Raw genomic sequence first — 9,097 nt, forward strand, 5'->3', positions numbered from 1 at the left:
CGAGCAAACATGGGGCTGTTGACTGCGCTGGCGAAGAGATGGCACTCCGAGACATGTACTTTTCATTTGCCGATGGGGGAGATGACAGTCACCCTTGAGGATGTATACAGGATTCTATGGATACCGATTGATGGGGAGCTGATCCCATACGATTGAGATGGAGATAGGGAGGCCTTGAGATGAGTATTCCAGGACCCAGGACTAGAGATGAGGGCAGGACATGTGGCATGGGACACGATGACATAGACAAGATTAGCACTACCAGTAGTATTGGCAGGAGTGATCAGTGGGTTCCTCTGTTTGGATAGGGTGACATGAGGATTGGCTGTAGAGAACACAAGGACCAGGAGAGATGATCTTGGGGTGGGTTCTTCTAGGGCTCAGACTCCATTGAGGCCAGCCAGCTCTGAGGGAGGGAGTTCATCATAGCCGTAGAGGGCTCCCTATGTATCAATTTTGTACCATTTTGTATGATGATGTAGACACCTTCGGGTGATTGTAGCCATATGATGTTGACATCATTGTATCATGACACTTATGATTATATATATGAGATGATTCATCTTTGCAGCAGCTATATGCATGTGTACCTATGTGATGTATGTTTCTATGTGATGCTTATGATATGGATGCAAATATGTATATGATGCAATGCAATATTTTTTTTTGTTCTTTTATGTTTTATATGTGTATGCATGATGCAAATGTGAATGTATGTAATGCAGATGAATATGATAATGCAAATGTAAATTATGCTAACAGGTGTTGTGTGCAGGATGTGATGCAGTTGTGATATCTATATGTATGTATGAAATGCTTATATGTGGTAATGCAGGTGCAACTACATGAAATGCAAATGTTTTTGGTGTGTCATTATACTCAGTCATGTGATAGTAGGTTACGCGGACTCGAGAAGGATGGTGGAAGTCAATCAAGAAAGGGGGATGGAAGATAGAAGATATGAAAGTGAAAAAGCTTCTTGTGCGTTATCATCATTGAGCTTTATTATGGCAAGTAGGTTATGACAATCAAGGCATATGTTTGACCCAAAAAGTCATTGTACCCATTTGCATGGAGATCAGACAATTGCAAACAAGGAATGCCCCAGTTCATACTAGACTCTTAGTGTCCTCATATCCTTGGACAAGTTATAGCATTACTAAGAGACAATCCACAGACAACAAATACAAATAGGTGACGATACCCCATCCTCGCCTTTCTAGTCAAAGACATCCTGGAGATAGAATCTCTAGTCAAAGACATCCCGGAAAAGCTAAAAGACATGTCACCAAAAAAAAAGATGAAATCAAAAGAAAACCAAGACTTGACACCAACATCCACTGTAGTCCTCAAGTTTAGTGTCTCTTGTCACTTGTATAAGTCTTATTTGATTGTGGTCACAATGTTTACTTTTACAGAAAGGATAGATAGCACTGAACCATAATGTTGTCTGAGTTTGTTGAAAGATTTGATTTGTTGAAGCCCATTGTTGCTGTTGTGTCTCATCTGAAACTGACTGAATCCATGAAACTGATACTTTATTGTGGAGAAGATGAAACTTTATTGTGGATTTGTGATGCAAATGTTGCTTTATTGCGGATTGTGCGCAGATAGATTGAAGGAAGTTGGAAGAAACTGTACTCCTCAAAACATGTGATGTTCTCAGTTCCACACCCATTACTAGACGTAAGATTTTGCCTTAGCCACATATAGGATCTGATTTATTATGGATGGAAAGGGATGAAAAGGGAGGTTTATTATGAATGGCTAACCAATCTTAGGGAGATCAATAACAAGCCATGATGGGAATGGGTAAGTTTATTATGGATGAATTGGTCGTGAGTGTGTGCAAAGTGAAGTGATGAAAGAGAATCTTGAAGGAGGGAGGAGCAATGTCTCTACACATGGCGCTGGTGACCTAGTTTTCACCATGGTACTTGCCCAGGGCGCCACCGAAGTGGTTTTCACCATTGGATGAAATTATTTCTCTTTACTTTTTTTGATTTTTCAATCTTTTTTGTGTCACAAGGTGCCTGTTTGCCAGGTTTTCACCAATTAACGAATTTTTTTGTTTTATAGTTTTTTTTTGTATTTTTGAATTTTTTTGATTTTTTTGTATTTTTGAAATTTTTGATTTTTTTGTATTTTTGAAAATTTTTATTTTTTTGTATTTTTTTGAATTAGGATACTCTGAAGAGCTATGTGTAGAACCTACAAAGGTGCATGTTGTTGATAGGATCCTCTAAATTTTCACCCTCTATGGTTAAGAGCTGATATGCCCTAGATCCATATGCTGCTGTAATGATGTAAGGACCAAGCCAATTTGGTTCGAACTTGCCCTTCTTCTCTCTTTCTTGCTGATTTTTGGGATTTTCTCTAAGAACTAAGTCCCCTACCTCAAATGTGCGAGGCTTGACTTTGTGATTGTAACTGTGATGTTCTTTGACTGAATGATGTGTAGCTTGAGTGACTGTCTTCCTTGATGAAGGAACTGAGATAGAATTACTAGTGTGTGGACTATGTTTGCCCATATGCGTGTCACCTGAAGAAGTTTGGGCATCCCTAATAACAAAGTCCTTCAAGGAAGCTCCATTAAAGGTCCATGATGTATCACCAGAAGGGAAAGGATGTGTGGAACAAGTGGATGAGTGATGAAGGCTTATGATTGTGAAAAGAAGTGAAAGTATGATGACATGATGGAGACTTAGGATCAACAAGTATGCTTTTTGATTTGAAATTTTAGAAATTTTGCCCCCAGTTATTTTGATATTAGGGGAGATCAACTCTTGTTCTTTTTCTTTCATAGGATTTTTATCCTTGACTTTGATTTTTGTAGAGTCCAATAGCTTTTGATTTTGATTTGGACTAGAGGACTTCTCTTTATTTTTGACTTTTAGATTTTTCTTTTCAAAGCTTGATTTTTGATCCCCAATGACTAAGGGCTTTTGTGATTCTTGTTTATCCAAGTTTGGAAGTGGAGTGGAAATGGAATGAGTGGATGAAATGGTAAAGCTATGTGAGTTCTCAAGAGGGATGGCGATACACTCAATAAATTCTTCGTTGGAACCACTCTTATGACTATTGATATCAAGAGATGCTTGCACCACTAGAGGAGTTTTGCATTCAGACTTAGTAGCCACACCACTAGGTGGTTCATACCCAATTCCTTGCAAATTATTTATAGATTGTTCTTTTTGATTGAATGTCTTAGGAGATAGTGGGAGTTGATCAACATGAAAGATATACTCACCACATCCCATGTCTTTAATCTTGAATTTTTCTTTTAGCTCTGTTTGTTTTGACGTAGAAGCTTTCAAGGATTCTGGATCCACATATGTTGAAGAAGGAACAACTTGGCGATTGACTGGGATTGTTATTTCTGATCTAGGTTGCAGATTGTTGCAATATATGAATGGATTTGGATCCTCTTTGACGGTCACTTCAACTCCATTGTGTGGAAACTTGATGCATCGATGATATGTAGATGGGACTGCACTCATTCCATGAATCCAAAGACGTCCTAGCAATATGTTGTATGTGAGATCAAGATCAAGTACTTGACAAACCACATCCTTTGTAATTGGCCCAACTCTGAGAGGTAAGGTGACTGTACCCTTGGATGAACGCTCTTCATCATCATATGCTTTGATAGTAATTTTGTTTGTAGAATTCATAGCTTTGTTGGAATATCCCAATTGTTTAATAGTGCTCAATGTACAAATGTTTAGACCTGCTCCTCCATCTATCAGGACTCATTTAATTCTATGTTTGTGTATGAAGGCTTCAATGTGTAATGGTGCATTATGTGGCTGACTTACGGAGGCATAATCAACTTCTATGAATGTAAGGGGGTGTGGAATGGAAAGGTATCCCACCATGGCTTGAAATTGGTCCACGTTTAGATCAGTAGGAACAACAGTTTCTCTCAAGATTTTGTTAAGAATGGATTTATGTGTAGGGGATATGCACAAGAGTTCAAGTATGGAGATGAGCGCGGGTGTCTTCCCTAACTGTTCTACAAGGTCATACTCAGGTTTGGTTGATGAGGAAGTAGTGTCTTTAGCTGGAGCACCTTGCAAAGTGAATTTACCTCGGCGAGTTGTAACATGACATTCAGATGTAGGTTCCGAAGAAGATCCAATGCCTTTCAGAACGATGTTGGGTCTCTGGGTAGAATTCTCAGGGTTTTTGTCCTTGATGATAATGGTAGAGACGTAATTGTCCATCGAAATGTGATTGATAGTTGAATCATAGTTATAGGTTGCTCTAGTATAGTTGGTTTGGTCATCTGTGGCTACAGCTTTTCCCTTGTCATGCTTTGGGAATGGTTCCTTAAACATTTCATGTTCTTGATTGGATGAGTGTCCTTCAATCTCAATGTCACCTCTATCAATGAGATCTTGTATGATGTTCTTCAGTCGATGACAATTTCTTATCTTATGACCCTTGCTCTTATGAAATTCACAATATTCATCATCATTCCACCAATTTGGTTTAACCTTTGGCTCATATGGAGGTAGATCTGGAATTGTTATTATCTTGTTTGCCACTAGCTTCTTGAAAACTGACTCAAGTGGTTCTCCCCATGGAGTGTACTTCCTTCGTGATCTAGAAGTTGTTTGAGTATTCACTTGATTGTTTGTAGAGCTCAATCCAGAAAAAATGAATTTGGGTCACACTGTATTGGCATCAACAACACCATCATTGAATATATTCTTGTTTTTGTTCCAAAATCTCGGCTTGTCTTTTCCCTTAAAGTCATCTTTGTTTTCCTTGAATGTCTTAATGACTCCTTGTTCAATTAGGACCTTTTCTGTTGCTAAGCCTTTTTCAATGATGTCCTTGAAAGTGGACAAACAAGATTTCCTTAGATCATAGCCAATGTCTTTGTTAACATTCTGGGTGAACATCTCTACCATTTGTTTTTGTGAAATTTCACAAGAGCATCTGCTAGCTAGATTCTTCCATCTTTGTAAAAATGATGCAAAAGACTCTCCCTCTTTTTGCTTGGTGTTGCACAAAGTAGTGACTGATATGTCTGTCTCTATGTTGTAGGAGAAATGTTGAACAAATGCCTCTGCTAAGTCACCCCATGACTTAATTCTAGGTGGAAGTTGGGAGAACCATTCCATAGCTTGATCGCCTAAGCTATGTGGGAATAATCTCATCAAATATGTCTCTTCTGCTGCTATCTCAATGCAAGCTGTGAAAAACTGTCTTATGTGTGCCTTAGGATCCCCTTTTCCTCTATACTTATCAAACTTAGGTGTCACAAAGTATGTAGGAAAAGGAGGCATTGGAATGCTCTAGTCAAATGGATAAGGACATATGTCTCTCATTGTGTATGTTGGCTTCGGTGTATTTATGTCCTCCATTTTCTTTTGTAAGTTCTTGATTTGTTGCTCCAAATTTCTCTTAGGTGGAGATCGACTTCTTGGACCATACCCCATGCTTGAGGCACCAATTAGAGGAGGAGCATGTTGCATATATTGCTCCAAATTTCTCTTAGGTGGAGATAGACTTCTTGGACCATACCCTATGCTTGAGGCAGCAATTGGAGGAGGAGCATGTTGCATATATGGATGATATTGATCATACACATGTTCATATGGAGGAGGTCTATAGTGATGCTGCATATATGGACCACTTGGTATAGATTCATGTTGAGGAACGAAATATCTATTTTGTCCATGTATACCATACTCTACAGGCATGTCATGTTCTAATGTGTTGCCCCCAAATTTCACACAGGGTTTCCTTGTGTCCAAATTTTGAGCATGCCTTTGAATATCCAATTGCTTTGGTGGTTGATCCTTAGCATTGGTATGTGATTGAGCATATCTGTCTGCATAAGACTTCCATAATGGCCTGCGAAGGTGAGTATCATATGCTTGACCATGTGTGTATGGGACCTCTGGTTTTTGAAACAAAGATGATGGTGATTCAGGTACCATATGTGGTCCTCTATTGCCTCCACTATTAGGTCTCCTCTGATCCATGTTGGAGTGAGGTTGTTGCAAAGGTCGATTTTCCATTATTTGAGACATGTCAAAATCATGAGGTATCTTGGCTCCACTTTGTGCCATCATTTGTAAGAAGTATTGTCTATCCCTCCTCATTATTTCCTCAACCAATCGATTGAAATGGGGATCCATAATGGATTCTTCTACATCTGCTGAATGTACTGAAAAGCTATCCATATCATCATTGTGTGTATCATTGTTGTTTGTAGTGTCCATGTTTTCAACATTTGGAATGTTTCTATAGGCATCCATGTCAGGTAATGTAGTATGATCAGAATTGAAAAAGATATCATTGTCATACTCATAAGAACTCATGTTTGCGGACTCTTGAGCCTCTTTAGTTTCTCTCCTAGATTTTTCCAGATGGGTTTCAACCATGAACTAGGTATTGACCAAGATGTGTGAGACTAGATGAAAATGGAAAGAGTATGGAAGACTAAGAGTTGGATGGAATGTAAATTAATCTGAGGTGTACTTGCAATGTCCAAAGTGTAAGACCAAGTATGTATGTAGTAGAGTAGGTGTGACTTCCAAAGAGAGGATAGTTTCTCTTGATGATGTAAGTTGACCTTGACTCTAGGTAAGACCAAATGAGACCCAAAGGTGATAGACCTTGATGAGGGACCACTTAGCAAAATGTTGTTGTATGTAGTGTGTTGACAAAGTATGATGAGGACAAGAAAGTGACCTTTTGACTCAAGTTTAGACAAATGTGAATGTAATGTAAGGTGTAAAGCAATGATGGATTTTGTGAGACCCAAAGACAAGTTGAATGCTAGATGAAAATCTGGAGAAACAACCTAGGAAGCATAAGAATTCCAAAACTGATTGCTCTTGTTTGCTGGACTGTAAATTTTTCCAATTTGTGAAGTTGTTGTTGTGACCAAATCTGAATGTTTGACTGTTTTTCATGACAAGAGGACACAATGTTGATGAGGACTCAATGTTTGCAAGTGTTTAGACTCAAAATGACTCCAAGAAAAGTGTGTTGTTTTATGTAAAATTGTTTTGCATACACTTGAAGACACAAAAGACACAATGTTTTGATGTTTGGTCTTGAATGTTTTGAATGTTTAAAATAAGTCAAGCACAATTCTTATGGCTGGCCAAGACAATAGTTGTTGATCCCACATGAGGTTTTACCCTCAAGGCTACGCTATTTAGAGTGGATACTTAGATGCTTGACCTCACTAGCTCCAACCTCAGCACTCACTTCTCGGGTTAGCTAAGCATCAGTCCCCACGGAAACTCCCCATGGCAAACTTTGTATCTCTACTAAAAACCGTATGTGTGTGGGCCGCTACCAGAGGTCCGACCTCCTGCCTCAATAACTAGAAGGATTTTGGCTTCTAAAACAAAAAGGTGTTAGTAAGGGCATCCGCTCGTGTGGCCATACATGCGGCACTTTCAGCTCTGTAAATACAGAAGGCTCCCAGCCGGTAGGAGTTATGCCCTACAACTGATCAAATAAATTTGATCAAACGGGTTTATGGGGAGACATAGTGTCGGTATGAACTAATCAGCACACGTTATCCATAGTTTTCACCATGAATACAGTTGTTTATAGTGGTTTGGAAGAGGTGGGTTTTCCTCACTACCACTTGGGTCATTCTCTTCTCACTAGTAGTCCTAATGACCACACGGGAAGATAGGCCCTCTAAAGATTAAACAAAAAGAGCCTATTGCTCAAGACACAAAAGACAATGATTCAATTTTAGTGCACCAATTGAAGTGTTTGCTAGTCTATGAAAACAAGGCACATAATAAAAATCCAAAAACCCTTTCCAAGGACTTGCAACAAAGATTTATTAGTAGTTTGGATTGTTTGAAATAATCACCCCTTCCTGCAAGCACACAAGTTAGGTAAATTTTAGATCCAAAAGACTTTGTGAAATAGGGGCCTTCAACAATGCATTTTGTTGACCAATTCAAAGATTTGATTCATCATAAAAAAAGACCACCTGTAAAATTTCAAGAGATTTCCAGAAATGTAAGAAAATCCAAAAAATTTGCTCATTTGCTCCAAAAATTAATTTTTTATGAAAAATCATATAAAATGCAAAAGCAATCCCAAAAATATGAAATTGTTACTAGAGAGTCCTAATGATCTTCCAAACCTGCATAAAATGTTTTTTGCAACAAATCCAAGCAGTTTGTGAGATATGAGTAAAATAATGAAAAACCTTAATTTTCAAAGATCTGATTTTTGAGGAATGATTTTGCATCAAATTTAAAATCACAAACAACAAATCCTATGTATAATTCTTATATATTTCCAAAAATATAAGAAAATCTAAAAAATTCACTAATTTTCTCTCAAAATTAATTTTTTATGAAAAATCATAAAAAATTCATATAAATTGACAAAATGATCCAAAAAATCTGAAATTTTTACTGAATTCTTATAATACATTTCTTGACTTGCACAAAAAATTTGATGTCAAAATTCAAATCCGTTTGTGAGATCTGATCAAAATAAGGAAAAACCCTAATTTTTAAAGATCCGATTTTTAGGGAAATATTTTACATCAAAATTAAAATCACAAAGAATAGATCCTATGTATAATTCTGAGTGATTTCCAAAAATATAAGAAAATCCGAAAAGTTCTCTCATTTGCTCTCAAAATTAATTTTTTATGAAAAATCATAAAAAATTCATAGAAAATGAAAATGTGCTCTAAAAATTCTGAATTTTGGATTGAGAGCTCCTGATATTTTCTTCAACCTGCAAAAAACATTTGGTAGAAAATTTCCTAGCTGTTTGTGAGATATGATTGAATCTCTCCAAGATCTTTATTTTGTGTCCAAAACCCTAGTTGCACAAGATTATTCTCCAAATTGTTTTACAAAACAACAATATAGGGTTAGAAAATTTTGCAAAAAAAACACAGATCTATCAAAAATCCATGTCCCATGGGGCGTACCAAAATGTATATGGTGAAAATGGATAACAATAATAACGATATTGAAAGGCTAAATGAATTCAACCACAAAACCCTAGCCTAACAACAAAAAAGATCCACCATAACATATGAAGATTACTTAAGACAATGCAAATCAAACGAAATCACAAA

Source organism: Cryptomeria japonica, chromosome 2 (genome assembly GCF_030272615.1).
Source record: "Cryptomeria japonica chromosome 2, Sugi_1.0, whole genome shotgun sequence".
NCBI classification, from domain to species: Eukaryota; Viridiplantae; Streptophyta; class Pinopsida; order Cupressales; family Cupressaceae; genus Cryptomeria; species Cryptomeria japonica.